General features: G+C 37.2%; 1 protein-coding gene across 3 annotated transcripts in view; it reads right to left on the reverse strand.

Moving 5' to 3' along the window:
- LOC131439674 (alpha-mannosidase 2) overlaps window positions 1-24452 on the reverse strand; it is a 370256-nt gene that overhangs the window by 191693 nt on the left and 154111 nt on the right. For all 3 annotated transcript variants that reach the window (XM_058610992.1, XM_058610994.1, XM_058610988.1), the window contains one exon: window positions 14123-14157. The gene's annotated coding sequence lies outside the window, so the exon portion shown is untranslated. The remainder of the gene's footprint in view (window positions 1-14122; window positions 14158-24452) is intronic.

Below are 24452 nucleotides of genomic sequence, written 5' to 3' on the forward strand. Positions count from 1 at the left end.
TCGATGAAAACAATGGCGAAATTGAACGAATTGGGCTTTGATCTGCTTCCCCACCTCCCATACTCGCCAGATTTAGCCCCCAGTGACTACTGGCTCTTTGCTGATCTTAAAAAAATGCTCCAGGGAAAAAGATTTGGCTCAAATGAGGAGGTCATCGCTGAAACTGAAGCTTATTTTGAAGTGAAAGATAATTTTTTTTATAAACATGATATTGAAAAATTGGAAAAACGTTGGAACCATTGTATCACCCTAAAAGGTGATTATGTTGATGAATAAAAAAAAATTTTGCAAAAAAAATTTTGTTTCTATTGTTAGTCTCGGGATTTATTGATCCATGTGTTACCCACTACAACACAATTGTTTGCCGAGTAAATAGTTTTTATTACTTCGCACGACCAAATTAGAAATGACATTGCATACTTAAATCAAGCTCATTTGCATCGAAAAATTTTTTCGCTCTAGACTTTTTCAAGCATGGCAGTGCAAATTTAACTGGTAGTGCAACTGTGTATCTTATCATCTTTTTTTTAACGGCTGGTTGCAACAATCAGAAAAGTGCCGGAGCCGCAAGAGCTGGACAAAAAAAAAATATGAACGCAGAAACCGAACAAAAACATAGCCGGATCTTCTGAAACAAATGTTTTTATTCGGTTCATGCATTCAAAGTTTTTTGTTTACCGACTGCCGCTGCGGAAGAAGCATGGTTTACTGCGGGCGGCCAGATCCATGCTGCGTTCCACAGCGACACGTGTCAGAAAAACCTTTAATGCAAGAACCGAAAAAAAAACATTTGTTTCTGAAGGACCGGCTAAGTTTTGTCCGGCTCTTAAACTTTATGTTTTTATCCGGTTTTTGAAATCCTAAATCTTTAAACGGGGTTCAAGTAAAAATTACGTTTTTAAACGATTTTTGCATTGCAAAATCCGTGTCCGGCTTTTGTTTGCACTCAAAGTATTTATCCGGTTTTCATTCCAAAATACAATTATTTACGTTTCTCATTCAGCTCCTTAATGCATTAGCAGATTATGTTAAACTGCTAATGCCACCTCGCGCATAATCCGCTAAGCAGACGTTAAGTCGTTGCTTTTTGCAACGCATTTGTTTACACTAAACGTGCAATGTCTATTGTGATGTGCCGAAAATAACGAAACCAATTGACGGTATTTAAGTGACTTCTGTGAAATGAGTGATTTTGCTTCCTAGAGAAACAAATTCGTTCCGTATTAGTTTTTCAAACGCATTCAACCCTGACTGAGACGTTTTTTCAAGTCAGTATCAGTCTCACTGCAATCGAATGACACACGAAGAACACACGTACAAACACATACACACACGCACATCAACACGCGGACCCCGAGTTAAAGACAAAGGTGGAATTTCCTAAATGCTCACATCAACGTCAGTTTCGGAATGCGTACAGAGCGGAAAAAGGGATGATGAAGAGACAATTCGTTTAAATTAGTGATCCCATCTGTACGAGAACATTAAGTGGAACCGGCAGCTCGAACCGTTTTCGGACATGGAACACGGTTCGGGTACCAGTCGGGTCGGGGAAGGAGGCGAATGGAGGGAGACGGTGGTTGGTTATTCCGTGTGGAACAACTGAGAACTGTGGTGGTTTCGAAGTTTCAATTTGACGAATTAGACACGTGTTTGGACGAGAGTACTCAGAAATTGACAGCTAAATCACTCCTGTGCTGTTGTTGTTGTTGGTTTGTTGGCTGTCTTTTGGATGGTTTCCCGGTCGGTTTCCGGAATTCACTGCAAATTCACTGGGAACCGGGGCTTTCAGTTGTCTGTCGTCGGATTCAGTCTCGGTAGGACGACTCCCTGGGAAAAATGACTGGCATCCGAAGATGAGTTGTGTTTTTAATTTAAACATGAAAGCAAAATTTGATCAGCACGTCTGGTTGCGAGCGTTCTGATTACCTGGAAAAACGATCGGAATTTGGGTTGTTCTGTTAAACCGGGCAGGTGAATCAGGAGAGGCAGACGAGGAGGTCCGTTGCAAGTTACATTTCAATTCGGACACCGTCAGTCGTTTAATATGTGTTGCCAAAGGTGCTCGGCATTAGTCCATGTGGTGTTGCTCCATGCGTCAACGTTTCTGGGTGGCATTGGGTTTTCCGAATCTTTTCGGTGATGGTCGAATTATTATTGCAAATGTGACAATCATTTCGAGGTTTTTAGTTTCACTATTTTCGCTTCGTCTTCGATTTTTCCGATGATCCGATAGAGAAGGCAGCGCAACTTAGCAGTTTAACTTCTGGTTCGAAACGTCAGACTGAAGCTTTTATTTCACGTTTTTTATTTAGATCCTCAAAAACTATCAGTTTTCAACTATATCAATTATAGTCCGACTTCGTGAAGCATCCCGTATCCGTGTCATGGCTTTCTAGTGTTCAGCCTTGCAGTTTGCAGATCTCTCTAGAAAAATGTCCTAGTTTCAAGTGCACGTGCACTTCCCCGGCTTTCCTAATACTTAACTGTCAAACTGTCAGCCGGTTTAACCCAGTCTCTTAGTTTTGCATTTCCTTAGCTCGATCGGCGTATATCTGTCAGCACGTACTTCTCATTTGCCCGCCACAAACCGCCGTCACTCGACCGCATGTGAATGAACCGAGAACATCAAAGAGGCCGGCGTCGTTTTTAGCGTCGGTTCTAGCCATTATAGCAAGTAGCAAGTAGAAAACATACACAGGGACCAATTTCGAAAATGTGATACACTTTCTTGTATCTGTGCTAACGATGGCCCGTTTTTTTTATTTTTCTCTTCCGGTCCCAGTGCGATTCTAACTATAGTCCAATGGATCCAACGGTCTCTCTCTCTCTCTCTCTTTCTGTCTGTCTCACTATGCAGCTTTGGTCGGCAGTATTTAAAACTCCAACCCAACCGACCACGTATGTTTGACGTTTCATGCAAATTGGTAGGCACTAAGAGCTTAAAAGGATTCAAACACCCATTCATTGAAAGTTGCTTCGTCATCATCATCGTCGTCATCCGTCGTCGTCGTCGTCGTCGCCAGGAGCAGTGGCAGCAGCGCCATTCTCCTCATCATCATCATCATCATCATCGACGTAGTCCTCGAGTAGTTCCGAACAGCATCAACGTCATCTGTTGGCAGGAGCGAAATCAAAAAAAAAACTGGCACTCGACAGCATCAGGAAGGCCAACCAAGTCTTCTAACCTTCCGGCAAAAGGACTCGACGGGTAATTTTCAGTGTGGAAGTTTTACTGAATGACTGAATGGAAGGGGGGAGGATAAATTGCACTGGGAATGAATACTGCTGTCGTAATCACATTACTTAGGTATTACGACAAAGCTTCTTTGTTGCGTGAAACTCGTTCCAGTGGATCTGTTGGAATGAGTTTGCATTTCTTACGCACCTTTCTTTTACTGTTTGTTAGTTCTTAATAACGAAGATGTGGCTTTGAATTTCAGTTGACAAATTCATGATTTTATTCGAACGTGTCGTTATCCTTAGGATATTAAAACCTGAGGTAAGATTAGCGTTTTTGCATTCAGAATGTGACTACCACACCCATACAATTTGTTTCGTTTTCTCAAATAAATAAGAAAATGTTATGAATCAATTTATCCGCAGATAAACCTGGAATATACTGTAAAACTTCATTCAATTCAATTGAAATCGAATGTGTGCAAACACTGACGAGCACTCTACTGCAGTAAACTTCACATTCTAACACACAACCTTCGCTGTCGCACCGAATGGGCGTCCTTCATTTGTTTGTTTTTTTACCGAAGCTCAATTTAACCACCGTCAGTTTATCTCTTGAAGTAACAAAATATCTCTTACAATTGAATGAGAGAGCGGTCTTCAAGTGAGGTTCATGTAAACATTCGAATTGGTATAAGATAATGGATGAAAAATAAACCAGTCATGATAACTGAAATATGAATTACAAAATAAACATAAATTGATTGATCCTTCTTTTAATTTTCATTTTTAATATTTCGAAACACATCTCAAAACATTTTAACTAGTCGAAATTATCTATTTTAACTTGCTGGTTATAATTGATCTATTTGTCATTATGGTCGGAGAGAGTTTTGTGTTATCGAGTTGATCGAGTTGATTCATTCGCACTTGCTCACTATCCACTGTGAAGACAATGAAACAGGTAGACTACTTAGAACTACAAACTGAGCAAGCAAAACATCAAGTGACTAGGTACGGTTATTCAATTGACGATGAATTCTGCGAGCTTCGGCAAAAAAGTAAAATGAATGAGAAGGGAAATGCTGACCAGTGCAGTAAAATTTTATTCAATTCAATTGAAACCGAATGTGAAACACACTGACGATCTCTCTACTGCAGTAAACTTCACACTCTGACACACACAACGTTCGCTGACGTACCGAACCGGCAGCATTCAGTTTTTCACTTGTCTCTCTTCCAATCGAGGCTCAGTTTGACCACCGTCACTAGATCTCTTGAAGTAACAAAATATCGCTTTCAATAGTGTGAGAGCGGCCTTCAAATGAGGTACATGTTAACATTCGAATTGGTTCAAGATAATAGATGAAAGACAAACCGGATAGCTGAAATATCAATTACAGAACACACATAAATTAATAGGGTAAGGGCTCCCTATTTCATCTCAGCTCCAATTACCATCTCATTCCTTCACCTTTTAACTTTGAACATTAATCATATCTTTAAACGTACCTGAACAAAACTGTGGAACGTTTTAAAACATTTATTCTAGGTTTTGCCACACTTTCAAATTGGCAAAAATAGTTTACAGGGTCCGGCACTCGAAGTGTAACCAATTAAAAAGGCCATCAATTCAGTTTGGTAAATTACTTTTACTTAATTCAAAGTACAAAATGTGTAAAAATAATACAAAATTCAGAATCAATTCACTTTTGCTCGATATGACCACCTTTTGCCTTGACTTGATGACTTGAGAGAGCAAAGGATTTGCTTCGTTTGGCCGAATGTGACTTGCAGGTATTTTGGCCCACTCGCGGACAATAACTTTTTTCAGCGCCTCGAGACTGGTGTATCTTTTAGTTCGGACTTTGCTCTCCAAAATGGCCCAAAGAGAATAATCCATTGGATTCGCATCTGGTGAATTCGAGAGCCATTGTGTGGACGTGATGAAGTTCGGAACGTTGTTTTTCAGCCATTCTTGGTTCACTCGAGCTTTGTGAGACGGTGCCGAGTCCTGCTGAAACGTCCATGGTCTGCCACCGAAATGTTTGTCTGCCCACGGCTTCAAAGCAACCTCCAGAATACTTTCCCGATAATATGTCGCATTTACCTTGACGCCAGGCTCGATGAAAACGATTGGAGAGCGCCCATCTGCGGTTACCATTATCTGTTGCGGGTGCTGCCTCCTGGTGGCCAATCGATGACTCAAATTCTCGTATGAACGGTCGGTCAAGTAAACCCTATCGTTTTGAGAGTTTACGAATTGCTCAATTGGAAAAATTTTCTCGTCAGAAAATACAATGTTCGGAAATTGACCGCTTTCGGCCAAACGAAGCAACTCCTTCGCTCTCTCAAGTCATCAAGTCAAGGCAAAAGGTGGTCATATCGAGCAAAAGTGAATTGATTCTGAATTTTGTATTATTTTTACACATTTTGTACTTTGAATTAAGTAAAAGTAATTTTCCAAACTGAATTTAGGGCCTTTTTAGTTGGTTACACTTCGAGTGCCGGACCCTGTAAAAAAACCGTCAACGATCGCTTTTTTCATTTAAAATAAACTCACTTTTCGATTTAGGAACCACTTTCGTCTGAAGTTTTACAATTCATCATGTTTCTGAATATTTACTAATTGATTCGTCTCAAAACATGATCACTATTTCACATAATTACACAACTCTTCAATGTAGGATGACTTTATAGTTAGTAATGTTAACTTTTTCTTTGTTTATTCAACGATTAAAGACTTCTGAAATTACCAGATAAGCAATTAATGCAATGAAAAATATGAGATGAAAATTTGTACCTAATTCACTTGATTGCGCTTTGTTTTCATCTCATTTCGTATCGCAAGGTTGCCAATTTTTTTCATAAAGTTAAATAAAAAACAAATTTTTTTCTTCTTTAAATTATCATCAACAAGTATTTTTTGGTATCCGTGACATTAGTTTAATTATATCATTGATATTCATATATAAATAAAACTGTTTCGAATTCTAATATTCCAAATAGAGCGTGTTAAATACTAATCAAATAACCATTGTGGTAAATCTAGTAGCACTGGTTTCTTTCCACTATACGTCACCATAACACTGTTAAATGTGTGTGTTTCATCGGCTGTGCACAGAGATGCCAGATATATAAAATATGTATCTGCTCTATCTGTTTTCACTAATAAAATGAATCAAATTCAAATTCAAATAAAATACAAATTGGTTTTAAATTTTAATATAAATGTTTATCAGTGTTCATCATCAAACATTTGCACAAAAGATTTCCATTTTTACATGTGATTTGTCCGTTGATTAATAAACTTTTAAAGAAGTACTGTAATCAAATACTAATAGATACTCAGAGAGAAAAGTCTAACGTTTTACTTCTCGCTTTCTATGAACCTTTACAAATCTGTATTAAATTTAGAAAATCTGTAATCTGATCTAACGAACGCGAACGCAAAAATCAATACAATACAGATAAATCTGTATGACTGGCATCTCTGGTTCTACATTTTGTTTTTAGAAGAGATAATACCTAAATAGTAACAATTCTTCTTTTGTTTTTTTTAAGTTCTCCAAATTAATTGCAGAGTAAAATTTTAAATTTGAAACGAAAGGTAATAAAAACGATTCAAAAAATTTTAAACGTCGAAATGATTCCTAACAGTTTTTTAAAATATCGTGTGTTGTGTCATAGTTGGCATTAGGCCCTTTTTAAGAAAAATTCTGACAAATTGAACCTGAGAGTGTAATAGTGCAATATTTTGGTTTTGATTGCTGTCGCCAGTGCTAATTTATGGGATGAATAAAGGACCAACGATAGGATGAATATAAAACCTTTGAGATTTAATTAGGAGCACAGCAGTGGACATATCAGAAGTGTTTTTAGCTGATTTTTTAATTATTATTTTAATTTCCAAGGAATGTAAATCAATTCCCAATGTGGAGCAAGGCAAATTAAGCAGAAATATGAATAAATCGTAGTGATTTTGATGGCTAAATCAGGTTTTTAAGGTAACGTCCTTACAAATGAGATGAAATAGGAAGCCCTTACCCTAGTTTCCTCCTTCAATTTTTATTTTTAATACTTTACTCCATCTATAATTCTATTCATTCGAACTTGCTCACTACCAACAGCGAAGACAATGAAGGAGATAGACTTCTTGGCACTTGAAACTGAGTAAGCAAAACTTCAAATGACTAGGTACGATTATTCAACTGACGGTGAAAATGGCAGCAAAAGTCATATGATTTTGTATCGATATGCTGACGGTTAGTGGCCATAAATTTCATTTTCATCTGATATCATTCGATTGAAAATGAAATTTTACCGCACTGATGCTGACAGTCAACGGCGATAAATTCCATTTTGATAAAAAAAAATCGATAGAAATGAAATTTTACCGCATTGATACAATTACATGTCTCAGCTCTTAAAAAGGGAGCGGGTCATTTAACCGAAAACCATTTCGCCGAAAATCGTTTCACCGAAAGAATCATTTAGCTAAAAGCGATATCGTCGAAAGAGTCATTTCGCCGAAGTTAATTGAAAACCTACAAATTCTGGGAATTCATTAAAATATTTATTTGTTAGATAGTTTTCTAGATCATTGACGTGGCGCAGCCGCGTAACCGAAGCCAGACGACGCCAGCTAAATCGGAAGCGACGGCCATTCACATACAAACCTGTAACCTGTGACTCATTTGCCCGGACTTCTCAAAGCTAGCTTTCTATGTTTAGTTAGGCAGAGTGGCAGCGAGGTTGGACAGCACAACACGATGTGGCGAAGAAACATTAGATATTTTTGTCTTTCTATATAGAAAAGTATTAGAATTGCTGGAAAAATGACTTTCGAACGGAGCATCGAATACTCATAGTGTTATATACCATTCGACGCAGCTCGACGAGATCGGAAAATGTCTGTGTATGTATGTGTGGGTGCATTTTTCGAAGATATATTCACCGCTCAATTTTCTCATAGATGATTGAACCTATTTTAATAAACTTTGAAAGCTACTGTTGGGCCATTGATCAAGTTCAAAGATCAAATGACTGTGACTTCTGGTTCCGGAGATATGATGATATAAGTGACGTAACCAACAAAACGAGTTGTCTTTGACGTTTTTTTTTATATCGTTTATTTATACCCGGCTTTAACCTAATTTTGGTCGTTCGCCGGGTAGTTTTTGACGTGAATACCTACATCTTACTTTACTATGTAACGCCTTTTCAAAATATTTCATAAGGGTAAGCGATAGATTTTTAATTGTGAATATTTCTTGATTTATTTCACCTATCAGCATAATTTTTTCTCCACGTTTTCGGAGACATAATCAGTAATTTGTGATAGAATTTTTAGTGGTATGAAATAGCCACAAATAACGCGAAATTTTTTTTCTTCTAAAATGTGATAAGTAAAGAAGGTACAAATAAAAGCAAAGTCTTGGCATTACATTCCTTTTGTGGAATTTGGCCTTTCTGTTTCAACAGACTTCGCAGCCGATACTTAGTGTACAGAATCATTACATGGCTAGTACTATGGATCCTACTGACACTAAGAACCCTTCCAGGTCGGGGCTCGAACATACGACAACTGGCTTGTAAGACCAACGTCCTATGCACTGAACCGCCAACCAGGGACAAGGTACAAATAAGAAGCTTCATTTATTCTACCTTGACGTGGTTGACTCGTTCGCTTCAGACCACAATACGAGTCCAGAATCCAATTCTTAAATTTTAGCTTTGAAATTCAGTTTCAGAATCCTAGACCCGATTATCTGTTTTCATTTCTAAAATCCAGATTCTAGATTCTAAAATTCAGTTCTTCGTCCAGAATCCAAGTCCAGAATTCTGGAACTGAAAATAAATTTCAGAACTTTAATCTGGGCCTGAATTTTGGAACCGAAATTTGGTGCTAAGATCAGGATATATATTCTAGACCTGGACTCAGAAACCAATTTTCGGAGATGAATTCTATACTTAGATTTTTGAAACTGAATTCAGTTTCAGAATTCTAATAAATTTTGAGTTTTCAATCTAAAATTCTGGAAATTCAAGACAAGAACTCAGATTTTGGAAGTAAACTCCGGAGCTGAGTTATGGATCCGAATATGAAAACTGAATTCTTGACCGGAATTCAGTAAATAAAATTCTACTGTAGATCGAAGTCTGGGTATAGAGTTTAAAATTCATTGCTAAACCAGAAATTTTATCTCGAATTCAGTTCAGAGCACAGGTTTATTGATCAGCTGTACAACCCAGCTCTAAAATTCAGTTTCAGAATTCATTTCCCGAGTTCAGGTTCAGAATTCAATTCCAGAATCTAGCACCAAAATTGAACTTCACAATTCAAACCCAAAGTTCAGTTCCATCATCAAAGAAACTGAACCATCCATTTTATTCATAGTCACGTCATCCGGTTATCTCTCTGACATTACCCACCCACCTTTTTTACCGCGCAATTTTCTCGGAGATGGCCGATTTCAACAAGCCTAGGCTCATTTGAATGTTACTATTGAGTCAATCAAAGCTCCACTATCAAAAGGCTGTGATTTATCGTTCCGGAGATATGATGGTATAAGTGACGTGACCGACAAAACACGTTGTTTTTTACCGCTCTAACATATATAAGGGTGCCATTATTTTGGGATCATCTCTAGTTTCGTACAGCGGTAGCATTCAAAAGTTTAAGCACCTCTAAAAAAATCCCCATGCTAAATCGGATTTAGGTAAGGGGTGCGCCTGGCGGCTAAAGTTTTAAAATTTTCGATCTAAAATATCAAAACTGGATGAAGTAAAGGGTGATTTTTTAAGAGCTTGAGAACTTTTTTAAACAATAAAACGCATAAAATTTGCAAAATCTCATCGGTTCTTTATTTTAAACGTTAGATTGGTACATGACATTTACTTTTTGAAGATAATTTCATTTAAATGTTGACCGCGGCTGCGTCTTAGGTGGTCCATTCGGAAAATCCGCTTTTTTATCGACAAATTTTGTTCAGCGATGAGGCTCATTTCTGGTTGAATGGCTACGTAAATAAGCAAAATTGCCGCATTTGGAGTGAAGAGCAACCAGAAGCCATTCAAGAACTGCCCATGCATCCCGAAAAATGCACTGTTTGGTGTGGTTTGTACGCTGGTGGAATCATTGGACCGTATTTTTTCAAAGATGCTGTTGGACGCAACGTTACAGTGAATGGCGATCGCTATCGTTCGATGCTAACAAACTTTTTGTTGCCAAAAATGGAAGAACTGAACTTGGTAGACATGTGGTTTCAACAAGATGGCGCTACATGCCACACAGCTCGCGATTCTATGGCCATTTTGAGGGAAAACTTCGGAGAACAATTCATCTCAAGAAATGGACCGGTAAGTTGGCCACCAAGATCATGCGATTTGACGCCTTTAGACTATTTTTTGTGGGGCTACGTCAAGTCTAAAGTCTACAGAAATAAGCCAGTAACTATTCCAGCTTTGGAAGACAACATTTCCGAAGAAATTCGGGCTATTCCGGCCGAAATGCTCGAAAAAGTTGCCCAAAATTGGACTTTCCGAATGGACCACCTAAGACGCAGCCGCGGTCAACATTTAAATGAAATTATCTTCAAAAAGTAAATGTCATGTACCAATCTAACGTTTAAAATAAAGAACCGATGAGATTTTGCAAATTTTATGCGTTTTATTGTTTAAAAAAGTTCTCAAGCTCTTAAAAAATCACCCTTTACATGAAATCTCCGAAATCCAAAATTTTTGTTTAATGCAATGTCTTAGAGTTACATCAAAAGTCGAGATTTAGTGTCAGAATGTCATATACCATTCGACTCAGCTCGACGAATTGAACAAATTTCTATGTGTGTATGTATATATGTTTGTGTGTATGTGACAAATAATGTCACTCGATTTTCTCAGAGATGACTGAACCGATATTCACAAACTCAAATTCATACGAAAGGTCTTATGATTCCGTAGATCGCTATTAAATTTTATCCCGATCCGACTTTCGGTTTAGGGATTATAAGGCAATATGTACAAATCTATGAAAATTTCTCAGCTCAATTTTGTCGGAGATTTCTCAACTGATTTTTACAAACTAAGATGAAAATAAAAGATTTTGAAATTATTTGTAAAGTCCCCGAAAACTTGATTCAGATCCGACTTTCGGTTCCGGTATTAAAGCACGATAAGTAGAAATTTTTCAATTTCATGAGTATTTTTTCAAAAGTGATGACGAAACGAGATGCAAATTTCAATAAAACTTACTGGTAAATGAATCTAGTTGACAGACCTTGTGAGTTAGTGGCTATATAAATCTACTTATACTAGTACTAGATCTAGATCTTCCGAAAGCACACGTAATAGTGAAGAAACGCTTCAAAAACGGAACTAACTTCGACTTCTTAGCAATGCACAGTGGTCCGAAACGGGGAATTAGCGTGACAAAAATGTTTTCACTATTAAATATTAGTTTTTTGTAGTTGATGTCTTCACAAAAGTTGTTTGTAATCAAATGGCGCTCCTTTTGATTAAAAAAGTTACTAGGGTTTACTAATTTGATACTATTATTTTGCTGAAGAAAGTATGTTGATACGTTATAGCGTTTAAGAGTTATGCAATGTTTTTGAGTTTTTGAAAGGTATTTTCAAAACTAATTTAAATAAGTTAAAAAAATAACACCCTTCCAATTTTCTCTTGAATTTTTACTTATATTATGACCTTTCAGGAACCGCATAGGATACATTTTTATCGATCTGGCATCTAATGAATATTGATATTTGAAGCATGACTAGTTTTTGATGAAAAAACAATCATAACTCTTTACTGGTAGCTCATATGAAAAAGCTTGGTTGAGCAAAATTGTGTCAACAATTCTTCTGAAGACAACTTTTCGGTGGAACGTTTCATAAAAAAGTTAGAACAAAAAAGTGATTTTTCAGGAGCCACCCTACTTTTACTCGGGAAAATTGATGTAACTCGATCAAATGAAGAGCTAGAGAGGTGCTTTTTTGAGCAAAGTTGCTTGCAATAAAATTTCCTACAACTTTATTGTACAACAAAATCATTTTTGAGTTCAATTAAGAAAGATAGATTTCAGATTTCAATCTAAATAAGGACCACCCTATTAGCTTTTTTCATCAAAAGGAGCGCCATTTGATTACAAACAACTTTTGTGAAGACATCAACTACAAAAAACTAATATTTAATAGTGAAAATATTTTTGTCACGCTAATTTCCCGTTTCGGACCATAGTGCAATGGTTAAACCGATTCTTACAAATCATGATTCAAATTGAAGCTCTCAGTGTCTTAAACGATACTATGCTATTCCATCCAGATCCGCCTTCCGGTTCCGAAACTATAGGACAATGAATATCAAAACTTTCAAGCTGCCATACAAAATGATGCAAAATCGGTACGCATCGGTACGGAAAAAGAAAACACCACCGCCTAGCACACAGTGTGCCTTGTTCAATTTGTACAGCGTGCAGTGTTGCCAGATTTAAGTCTATAGTAACTTGATATGACTGTTTACAAAGTGAAAAGGTTATGGTAGTTTATATCCAAGGAAAGTTTTTGATTTTATTCGGTACGATTGTGTATCGTTCATTTGACTTTATTTTAAATTTATTGAAAGATGGCTTTTTGGTCAAGTGTTGCTTTACAAAAAATTTATTTTGCGTTAAAAGCCGACGTTTCGAAGGAATATCGCTTCCTCTTCAGGGCAAAAACGACAACAAATATTTTTCGTCTAGTGGATTGAAACATTGAAAATGATCGAAAACGGGATCAATTCCGATTACGATATTAAGAAAATTGTACGATTAGGCAAAATGACCCTTTCGATAAAATGGCTTTTGGCGAAACGGCTTTCGTCGAAATGACCCAGAAGTGTTTTGCTTCCACAGGGTGCTCCAACTTTTATGTCTGTATGTAAACATTGAATAATTTTGAGAAAAAAACGCCGATTTCTATAAGTGATGTATTTTTATTCAGTTTGGATCCTTACAATTTATTTGGACTAGTTTTTGATAACAATATCAATTTATTGGCCATCTTTATTAGCAATTCAACATAACTCCTTTTATCTGCGTTTGCCATATTTAACATTTATTTTTACAATTTTGAGAATTTACGATTTTCGGACGAGTTATCAGTTATCAATCAATGTGTGGATCGAAATTTTCCCCTTTCTTCTACAATCAAAAGGAAGGTTTTTTTTCCCTTTTTCACACTTTTTTAAATTCTACTACATTTGATAATTTGTAGCCAAAGTTCGGGCGAACCTTCTGAGAAGCAAAATCTTAAATTATAAGTACCTAATATTTTTTTCAGGATCAACCACTTCTCATAAGAAGTGTTTTTGGTTGAGAATTTTATTAGAGCTCGTTAGAAAGCATAAATCTGAAAAAAATATCCACATTATTTCACAACGTTTCCATCCCATTCAGGATAGATACGTATTTCGTTCGTTACTTTTCAGACTTCTTCAGTGTTAGGCGAGTGTTTTTTTGTTAGTTTCAAGAGCCCATAGACCGCAATCTTCTCATTCTTGTCGATGGTTTGGCATCCAAAAGAGTAAATGTAGACCAAAATTTGGTGATTAAAATTGTGCATAACAAAACTCCTGAAATGTTCTATAAACAGTTTTAATTAAATACTAATTTTGAAAATAAATATCGACGATTTGGAAGCGTTTTTCTGGAGTTACCCTATTCATGACGATTTGCCAAACAGTACTGAGTAGAGAAGTACGTCACTTTACATTGTCAAAACAACTTTCAGATAATAGAGTGATCCCTATTGAAAAAACAAACCTCCTAAAAAACCACCCGTTATTAGATACTGAAAAAGCCTTCAAGGAGCTGACGAAATACATATTTCTCTAGCAAGAATACGAATAGTTTCTTTAAAAAATGAACGAGGAATTATTGTGTTGTGATATATAAACTTACCATTGATGACACGTTGATGTTTTATTGATGCAATCCTGTAAAAAAAAGTACATATTAGTATGCTTATCAAACTATGAATATTTTATATTTAGTTAGTAAATTTGAGTAACAATCTACTGATATTTTGTAGCAAAAAATACACAGTTCGAAAAAATCTTCTGGTTTTACATCTTATAAGATGCATATAAAGAGAGTATCGTATTTCACACAAAGTTATATTCAAGGACATGTAAAATTGAGTGATTTGAAAATTACATGACTTCAAATAAAATGGAATAAAAAAAACCTGTTTTAATCCACCTAGTGGTGTAATGATGCCTTTCTCATATCAATCATACTATCATATACAAAAGTATTCTTCAAAATAATTTTCTTCGATTCTTAAAAGAATAACCGAAATAGGTTTGTTTGACCGTCTACTGATAAAAACTGTCAACTTTAAGATTTAAGGTCGAATTTTTTACGGTTTTTCGCCCTTTTCAGTGATGGTATAAAATTTTTAGTACACTTTACCCTATATTTCCGGATCCGGAAGTCAGATCCGGATGAACTTCAGGAATCACGTATGGGACCACAAGACCGGTTGTGAAAATCGGTCGCGCCATCTATTAGAAAAGTTAGAACACATATTTTAATTTGTTCGCACATTTTACCTCATAACTCCGGAACCGGAAGTCGGATCCAAATAATATCCAGGAATTTTGTATGGGACTATTTATTTGAATCTAAGTTTGTGAAAATCGGTTCAGTCATCTTCGAGAAAATTTAGTGATAAAAAAACGTTACATTCACACATACGCACATACACATACACACACAAACATTTTGCGTACTCGATGAACTGACACGAATGGAATATCACACTCGGCCCTCTGGGCCTCGGTTCAAAAGTCAGTTTTCGCAGTGATTGCATAACTTTTCTATATGAGAATAGCAAAAAGATCGATAGAAACAGCGCGACTTGAACCGAGAAACATCAGATTATAAAGCCTGTCAGTTAATTGACTGAGCCACAGAAGCACATATCTGCTTAATGAATAATTATGCCCCAAGACCTCCTGCACGCCCAAGTGCATTAGATCTATCTCTTTGCTCAACATCAATTCGACTAGATTGCACCTGGAAAATATTGCCTGATTTACACGGTAGCGATCATTTACCAATCATCATCTCAATTAGCAGTAGCAATTGCATTGCTACTTCAGCTAGTATTCCATATGATTTGACAAAAAATATCGACTGGATTAAATACCAAAGTAGTATCTCTAGTATTTTGAATTCAATGGAAGAGCTCCCTCCACTTGAAGAATATGACTTCCTCGTTTGTTCGATTCTGGAGGCCGCAGAACAATCCCAAACTAAACGCTTCACTGGGCCAACGACTAATAGAAGGCCTCCCAACCCCTGGTGGGACAAAGAGTGCTCAGAGGCTAAACTCGCAAAACAAAATGCTTGCAAGACGTTTCTAAAACGAGGAGGAGGAACTCCTCAGAATTTTGAAAAACTTATGGTTTTAGAAACCAAGTACAAGAGCATACTTCGAGCCAAAAAATGTAGCTATTGGAGACATTTTGTCGAAGGTCAAGAGAAACCTCAATGAGCACTCTTTGGAATACGGCCAGACGAATGAGGAATCGTAACTTGGGCAATGAGAGTGATGAATACTCGAACCGATGGATATTTGACTTAGCTAGGAAAGTTTGCCCAGATTCTGTTCCTACACAGAGCATTATTCGGGGATCTCCTCCAAATAATGGTTTTATTAATAACCCATTTTCAATGATGGAATTTTCCATAGCACTCATGTCTTGTAACAATAACGCTCCTGGATTGGACAGAATTGAATTCAACTTGGTGAAGAATCTGCCCGACCTCGCAAAAAGACGTTTGTTGGAATTGTTCAACGAGTTTCTTGAGCAAAATATTGTTCCACCTGACTGGAGGCAAGTAAAAGTTATCGCCATTCAAAAGCCGGGGAAACCAGCTTCCAATCACAACTCATATAGACCCATTGCGATGTTGTCCTGCATCAGAAAATTGTTCGAAAAAATTATTCTACGACGTCTCGACACTTGGAATGAGACGAACGGTTTGTTGTCAGATACTCAGTTTGGCTTCCGTAGAAATAAAGGGACGAATGATTGCCTTGCATTACTTTCGTCTGACATCCAAATTGCCTTCGCTCAAAAACAACAAATGGCATCTGTATTTTTAGACATTAAAGGAGCATTTGATTCAGTTTCCATTGATGTTCTTTCAGACAAGCTTTACCAACATGGACTCCCAGCGACTTATTTGCACAACCTTTTGTCAGAGAAACGCATGCATTTTTCACATTTTTGGCAACATTCAGAATTAGCTACATGGGTCTCCCTCAAGGCTCATGCCTCAGTCCGCTCCTCTATAATTTTTACGTGAATGACATTGACAGCTGTCTAGTAACCCCATGTACACTAAGACAATTGGCAGATGATGGCGTGGTTTCAGTTACTGGGCCCAAAGCTGTTGATCTGCATAAACCATTGCAAGATACCTTAGATAACTTGTCCGTTTGGGCAGTTCATCTGGGTATCGAATTCTCTGCGGAGAAAACAGAGTTAGTCGTCTTTTCAAGAAAGCATGATCCCGCGCAGCTTCAGCTTCATATGATGGGAAGAATGATACAACAGGTTTTAACTTTTAAATACCTCGGGGTGTGGTTCGATTCCAAATGCACGTGGGCAGGACACATTAGGTATCTGATAACGAAATGCCAACAAAGAGTAAATTTTCTTCGAACAATAACAGGATCTTGGTGGGGTGCTCATCCGCAAGATCTAATAAAATTGTATCAAACAACGATACTTTCAGTGATGGAATATGGATGCGTTTGTTTTCGTTCCGCTGCAAACTCTCATATTATCAAACTCGAGCGAATTCAGTACCGTTGTTTGCGAATTGCCTTAGGCTGCATGCATTCGACACATACAATGAGTCTTGAAGTTCTGGCGGGAGTTCTTCCATTAAAAGATCGATTTTGGGAGCTTTCATCACGCCTGCTAATAAGAAGTGAGGTGCTGAATCCCATGGTAATTAATAATTTCGAACGACTAGTCGAGCTTCGATCTCAAACAAAATTCATGACAGTATATTTTAATCACATGTCACAAGAAATCGACCCATCAAGATATATTCCTATCCGTGACAGCCCCCTAAATGTCCCTGACTCAACTTTATTTTTCGATACATCCATGCAGCGCGAAGTGCGTGGAATCCCGGATCATCTACGCTCGACGGAAATCCCAAAAATATTTTCAAGTAAGTTCAGGCATATTGACTCTGAGAAAATGTTTTACACGGACGGATCGCGAATTGAAGAAGCGACAGGGTTTGGTATGTTCAACAATAATGTTTCGGCCTCATTTAGGCTTCAAGAACCTGCATCTGCTTATATAGCAGAGTTAGCAGCAGTTCATTATAGTTTGAGTGTAATCGTCACATTATCCCCAAACCATTATTTCCTCTTCACAGATAGTCTAAGTGCAATTGAAGCCATTCGCTCAAACATGACTGACAAGACTGAACCGTTTTTCCTGGGCAAAATAAAACAGTGCCTGAACGACATATTGAACAATAATTATCTAATCACTATAGTCTGGGTCCCGGCTCATTGCTTCATTCCTGGCAATGAAAGAGCCGATATTTTAGCCCAACGTGGTGCTATTGAGGGTGAAATTTATGAGAGACCGATTGCTTTCAACGAATTCTATAGCTCGTCTCGCCAAAGAACACTTGCCAGCTGGCAAGCTTCTTGGGATAAAGATGATCTGGGTCGGTTGATGCACTCAATTATTCCGAAAATATCGACAAAGGCATGGTTCAGGGAACTGGATGTGAGTAGGGATTTCATTCGTGTGATGTCGACTCATGTCCAATCACTACACGTTAGACGCACATCTCCTTCGAATTGGTCTCTCCGAGACTAATCATTGTGCTTGTGGCGAAGGTTATCGGAATATTGATCATGTCGTTTGGACATGCGTGGAGTATCGTGATGACAGATCTCAACTAATAAATTCTTTGCGTACCCAAGGTAGACTATCCAATGTCCCAGTTCGAGACATTCTTGCTTGTCGTGACCTTCCATACATGAAACTTATTTATCATTTCATAAAGAAAATTGGAGTTAAGACTTAGTTCTGATTCCAGCTGCGTCCATGAGTTCAACCAATAGCTAAATTAGAATAGAAATTATGTAATGATACAAACAAACTCGAAACAGTTTATGAAATTATCAACAAATGTCTGAAAATTTCATAAATTCAAATCGTTGTGACTATGTTAGAATTAAATTAGGATAAGAATTTTATGTAAAAGTGATGCTACGGCGAAGAAAAACTTATGTACACTGCCTTAAGAAATAAACGTATTTATGAAAAAAAAAATGAATGGTAGTCGAATGCAAATTACAATCGAAGCATGTGTAAATATGCACGAACTTCATACTACTGCTTCGGAAATGCATGCTAAAATTGTAAAAGTGCATGGTGATATTGCCCTTGGTCGCTCGAAGGTATTTTGATGTCATAGAGCGTCGTGATTCGGACTGACTAAAGTTGCATACACGATTGCACTTGTAGCTTCATTTAGACTGTTGTGTACTAGCGAGTGGAAGACGAAACGTAAAAAAATCTATTCTGTATTTTAACAATGGAAAAAAAACAAAAAATAAGATGCAAATTCCAGGGTGGCAAGTGAATTAGCGATTTCAATTTTCCAGTTTTTTTTCCGTTTTTCCCGGTGCGCGAGACTAAAAATTCCCGTTTTTTTACATGTCCAAAAAAACATCGAGAGTTGGGATATAAGTATTTTTCGGGTATCTCCTTGGAACTACGATTAAAACTCTCATCCACAGTTTGTCCAAACGTTTACCTTCTGATCCAGCCCAATGTATTCCATCTTTATTTTGTATTTTACTTAGCCAGTAACTTCGACGTAACAATAGGATTAAAACAAGAAACAAATCTAGCCAACGGTGATGAAAGTGATCAGTCTTACATTTTACGAAGGAATGAAGCATCAAAATTATTGCAATTTTCTTGAAAAATCAACACAATTTATTTAAACCTCTTGCTTTTTCCAATAATGTTCTTAAGCGCAGTTTTTACATCATATTCGACGATTATTGGTGGTGTTTTGTAGTTTTCCAGAAATATCATCAGTTATTTGAAAGCCTAATGAAGAAAAATTATATTTAAAGTCTTACAATTAAAATAAAATAATTATTTTTCGAACTATTCAATCTTTTTCAAGACTACCACTGAATCAGTCTTTTAAAGGCTATCTGAAAAATCAGTCCTTTTTAAAACTTGTGCAAGTTAGGAGTGTATTCTAGAAATGGGCAAAACCGTTCATTTGAAAGAACTGTTGAAAACTTGATAGTTGTACCGAAAGAATTAGTTCTATTGAACCGTTCTTTCGTTTTTCTGAAACTTTGTATGTTTCTTCGAAAATAATATGAGAGCTATAAATTATATTTTGTAGTAAACAGATTCAATAATAATAAAGTCTTTTTGCATGTGTTCTACCAATAATCATTATCTTTTGTATATATTTTCAAAGTTCGCGAGCTTCTACCAGATTCCTCAAACCAGCAAACGTTTCGGTAGATTATTCTATTGAGAAGAATAGAGAGCTATCTTTCTTCAATAAAGATCTCCAGTACACTCAATCTTCGAGGAAAACTAGTTCTTTTGGACCGTACGCGGACTGACTATCTTTAGTATATTTCAATACTTTTTAGCGTGGTTTAGTACAAGGTTAAAAATTAAAAATGGTTGCTAACAACATATACGATATTCTTTCAGAGTTGGGTTCTGGCGAGAGAACAAAATCCTTCTAGAATTCATAAAATGTACGCTTGTCACTTTGGAAAAACAACAACAATCTATGGTAATTTGAAGGGAAAAAAAGTTTACTTTTACCCCCAAATTTATGCTAGGTGCACATAACCATTTTCACTTAAGTTTACGTTTCGTCTTCGACTCATCAGTGCGTCAGCAGATTATGTTGAACTGCTGACACAAACCCCCGGATCAACATAATCCGCTGAGCAGACGTAAAGTTAATGCTATTTGCAAGACACTTTTTTTGTACACATGAAGTGTAACGTCTAACCTGACGTCTCGAACGAAACAAGTTTCGGCTTACTGGCCGTACAGATTGTGGTAATTTGAAGGGGAAAAAAGTTTACTTTTACCCCCAAATTTATGCTAGGTGCACATAATCCGGTAATTTGTGTCAGCAGTTCAACATAAACATCCGTTGGATTGTTGACCTTTTGCGTGTTTTCCAGTACTCGGTATTATGGTTTAAAATAAAAGCGAGAAGCAGTGTAGAGTGAGGAAAAATGTACTAACGGAATTTGAGTACTTATTAAATAATAATTATCGTTATACTACACGACCACCTGTCAGTTTTCTGTACGTTGAAAATAAAACTTTCAAAGCTTACGATTTCACTCCACCTTTGGCTGCACGGTTCTATTATAATTTATTAACTAACCGGGCGATTTTGTGTAGAATTTTCGGAGTTCCCTGAAGATTTATATTGCAAAGTCTCGAGTCAAAGGTTTTCACAGCATTCCACCGGCACCTAAGTCCGGAATTCTGATTCATTCATGGAAACCGAAAGTGGAACGTGTCAGTGTGTGAGTGAGTGTGTTTGTGTGTAATTGAATTTATGGTGCAAGCCACCGAAGCACACCATTTGAGATTGTGGTTCATATTTATGGTCTGAGATGAAATCGTTTGTTTTTCGTTCGCCCGGAAAAGCGGGGCTAGACCTCGCGCACCCGTTGGTACAGTAGTTGAACCGACGTTTACCGCGGCATTACGTTCCGTTGATGATGGAAAACAAATGAAAAAGGGAAGGAAAAATTATGATGCTGCAGTGCCGGCATCGAGCAGCCGCTTTCTGGCAGTAATCCTTTGCCGGCTAGAAACGAAACTGCTGCGGTTACCGGAGAGCACGTTTGCGGGAGCAATTGTTCTGCGAATTCACTTCCGATGAAAGTGATCCAATATTAAATAGGTCATTTCGTATTCTGAATAGGGGTTTTTACCTCGAATTATCTGTGTCTGTCGGTGAATGGGCCAAAGGCAGGGTTGTCAGTTTATTAAGTTCACAGGAGAGTGCTTTTTCCTGATAGGTCATAAATTTTTGATCATTCTTTTCTGGCTAATGAAAACTTTACAGTTAGAGAAACTAGCCAAATAGACTGTTGGCGAGCGACTTTGAGATTATAAACAGCAGGAAAACAATAGTATTTCTATTTTGCAGCAATCACTCTATCAGACTAGACCACAAAAACCGACTTACCGAGAGTATTTTCGTTTAATATTGATGAATCACTTGTTTCAAACATTGAAAATTGCATAAGCTTATATCGTTCGACTGCTACTGTCGACTGTCAATTAATGTTAAAAGCACTCGAAATTTGAAGTAACACTTGTAAATATGAATTTTAATATCGAACGTTTAAGTGGTCATGTTCACAGCTTGACATGGTTCTCAATGCAATTAATTTAAATATTTGAATGATTGAAACTACTGCAGTTCGGTGCCGCATGTTTTGGGTTGGTTTTTGGTGTTTCTCAAACATGCACACGAGCGCTAAATCGAATGTCATCCGTCTGTCATTTCCAGCATTCGTTGGCCACTTGCCACATCCTGGTATAACTTTTCGTTTGCGAAATGAAGATCGTGGCACTTGTTTTGCAAAATGCACACAAGCTTCTAAATAACAAGACGAATTTGAGCAACGTTAATCTGGACAGCCCCAGTTCGTCGCGATGCAGGGTCACCTCGTATTGCATTAATTATTCAGAGAATCTGCTGATACATTTATCGAGAAAAACATTCTTCTCTGACCTCAGCTTGCGTTCCAGTTCTAACATACTGCATACGACCGATTATTAGTTTATTGCATCACTGCATTAAAAGACCATTACGATGTTCCACAAAAGTGGCCAGGTTTTGAACGCCTATAGCTAGGTCAATGGAGAAAAAAAAATCGATATCACTACACCTACAGCTTAGAAATATTTCTACGCATTGAACTAGGCAGATAAAACTTCATATTTTAGATAATTAGTGGTCGAAACAGCAATCAATATTTAACAATGTTCATTTTTTTCTTATTCTCCAAAACACTAGCATTACTTTTACTTTTCTTTACGTTTCGTCTTAGACTCGTCAGTGCAGAGTAGTTCAAATTGAACTGCTTATTGCAAACTTAAACAGTTCAACTTGAACCGCTAAGCAGACGTAAAGCCCTAAGCACAAACATAGGCTAACCCCTAAATAGCATTACTTTCCCTAACAGAGACGACAGACATTTGCATTTTGGATAATACCTTATGGTCGAATTTCATTTTAAAATTTCCGCGCTTGTCCAATCGGTAAACTTTTATTCTCTCAACGTTGGCAACACTTTTATACACATTCTGTCAAACTTTGACGCATTTCGTACGATTAGTTTTTGTTTGGCGTCTATACAAAGAAGTTGAAAAATTTTCGTGTGGCGATTTTTATAATAGATGAAAATTTAGAACAACGTGCGTGCATCAAATTTTGTGTTGCAAATGGAATGCAAAGCTTGGATCATGATGAGATCATCCCTGGCCGCCCAACAACATCTGTTACTGAAGAAAACATTGAATCGGCGAAGTAAATCGTGTTGCAAAATCGTTCTGTACCGATTAGAGAGATTGCTGTGTTGTTGGGCATCTCTAATGGATCAGCCGAACACATTTTAACTGATGTTTTGGGTTCGAAACGCGTCGCTTCTCGGCTGATGCCAAAAAAGGCGGGTGAGTAATTTCAGAGACATAACTGGATGTCGTGAATACGAAAACAACTGATATGTTCCTTAACACTTCCGAATATCAATTAGTTGATCAATTGTAAGAATTATGCAAGCATTCCCCTTTTTCACAGTTTTCGCAAAAACAAAGGAAGCTTCACTTGATTACTGTGAATTTCACACAGCAAAAGTGCACAAATCTAACCAATCAGTTCTAGATTTGCACTAAACAGGATATTTGCCTTCGATTTGCGAGCAAGAAATCCTCATAGCTCTTTAGAAAACTTTTAGAGCCATTATAACGGCTGATTTTGTGTGATGCTCTCCACCGTTGTCCTCTTTTCGTTGTTTTTTCACCAATGCAAACAACTGGCAGCTGTGACGTAATCTCTCTTGTCGGAAGCGAAACTAGCTTTGCAAACGACACACAATCAAGGGGAGAGTCGCTTAACACAAACTATATTGTGCCTCTAAAAACACACGTGATATACTGTGAGTCTAAGTGTGCTACGCTGTGCCCCATGAAACAGCTATTTGTCAAAGTTGAGCCCTTTGTGCACCGCAACTGTGCAACTGTATGAAAATGAAAGTGCCAATATTGATAAATGCACCAACGCATTGTGTTAATGTGTGATTGGCACATTGTTCTAAGCGTCTTCCCCTTGCACACAATGCATCTGTTAGCAGTGGCGATAGAATCCAAACTGATCCAATTTTTTTTAAGAGGTTTCTTTTACGTGATTTCGTTTGTAGCTTTTTCACTAATGAGCGGTCCTAACGGCTATAAAAATAGCCGCATACAGAATTTTAATGTCGATTGTTTCATTTTGGATTTGCATTTCATTGAAAGAAGCTATCAGGATACTGTACGGGATTCATTCCTGCTTTTCAGAAGGACCAAATTGTGGTACTCACTACGATATAAAGCGATATAAGGAACATTTTTCTCGAACGATTTGTTGTACAGCAGCAGATATTTTGTACTCTTCCTCAGAACGCGTTCTGATTGGCTGGTGTTCACATGGGTCAAATGAGACAGCTTTTTCAATAGTGTACTATTAAAATACTTCAATGCTGTTGCTATACACGTTTAAGTTGAAAAATTTCGATTCTATTGGTAGTTAGATTATATAAATCCTTTCACTGATCACTGAGCTATGAGATTTCAAAATACGAGAAAGCAAACGCACCTTATGAATTATTCTCTTTGATACTCGTTTATAACAAACATGTCAGAAAAGTTTAATTTTGAATTATTTGAGATTATGTCACACAACTGAAAATTTTATCATAAAATTGTGATCATATTTCCGATGGCATGTAGCAAAAATTATGTTAATTCGTTAGATACAACAAGAGACATTTACGATCAAAAACTTATCACTCTCTCAGAGGGTAAATTTTGAAAAGGCGCCCCATAGTAAAGTAAGTCGTATTCACGACAAAAAGCTGAATTTCACGATAATGCGCCGGATCTTTGGAAAT

The sequence above is a fragment of the Malaya genurostris genome, chromosome 1 (genome assembly GCF_030247185.1).
Source record: "Malaya genurostris strain Urasoe2022 chromosome 1, Malgen_1.1, whole genome shotgun sequence".
Lineage (NCBI taxonomy): Eukaryota > Metazoa > Arthropoda > Insecta > Diptera > Culicidae > Malaya > Malaya genurostris.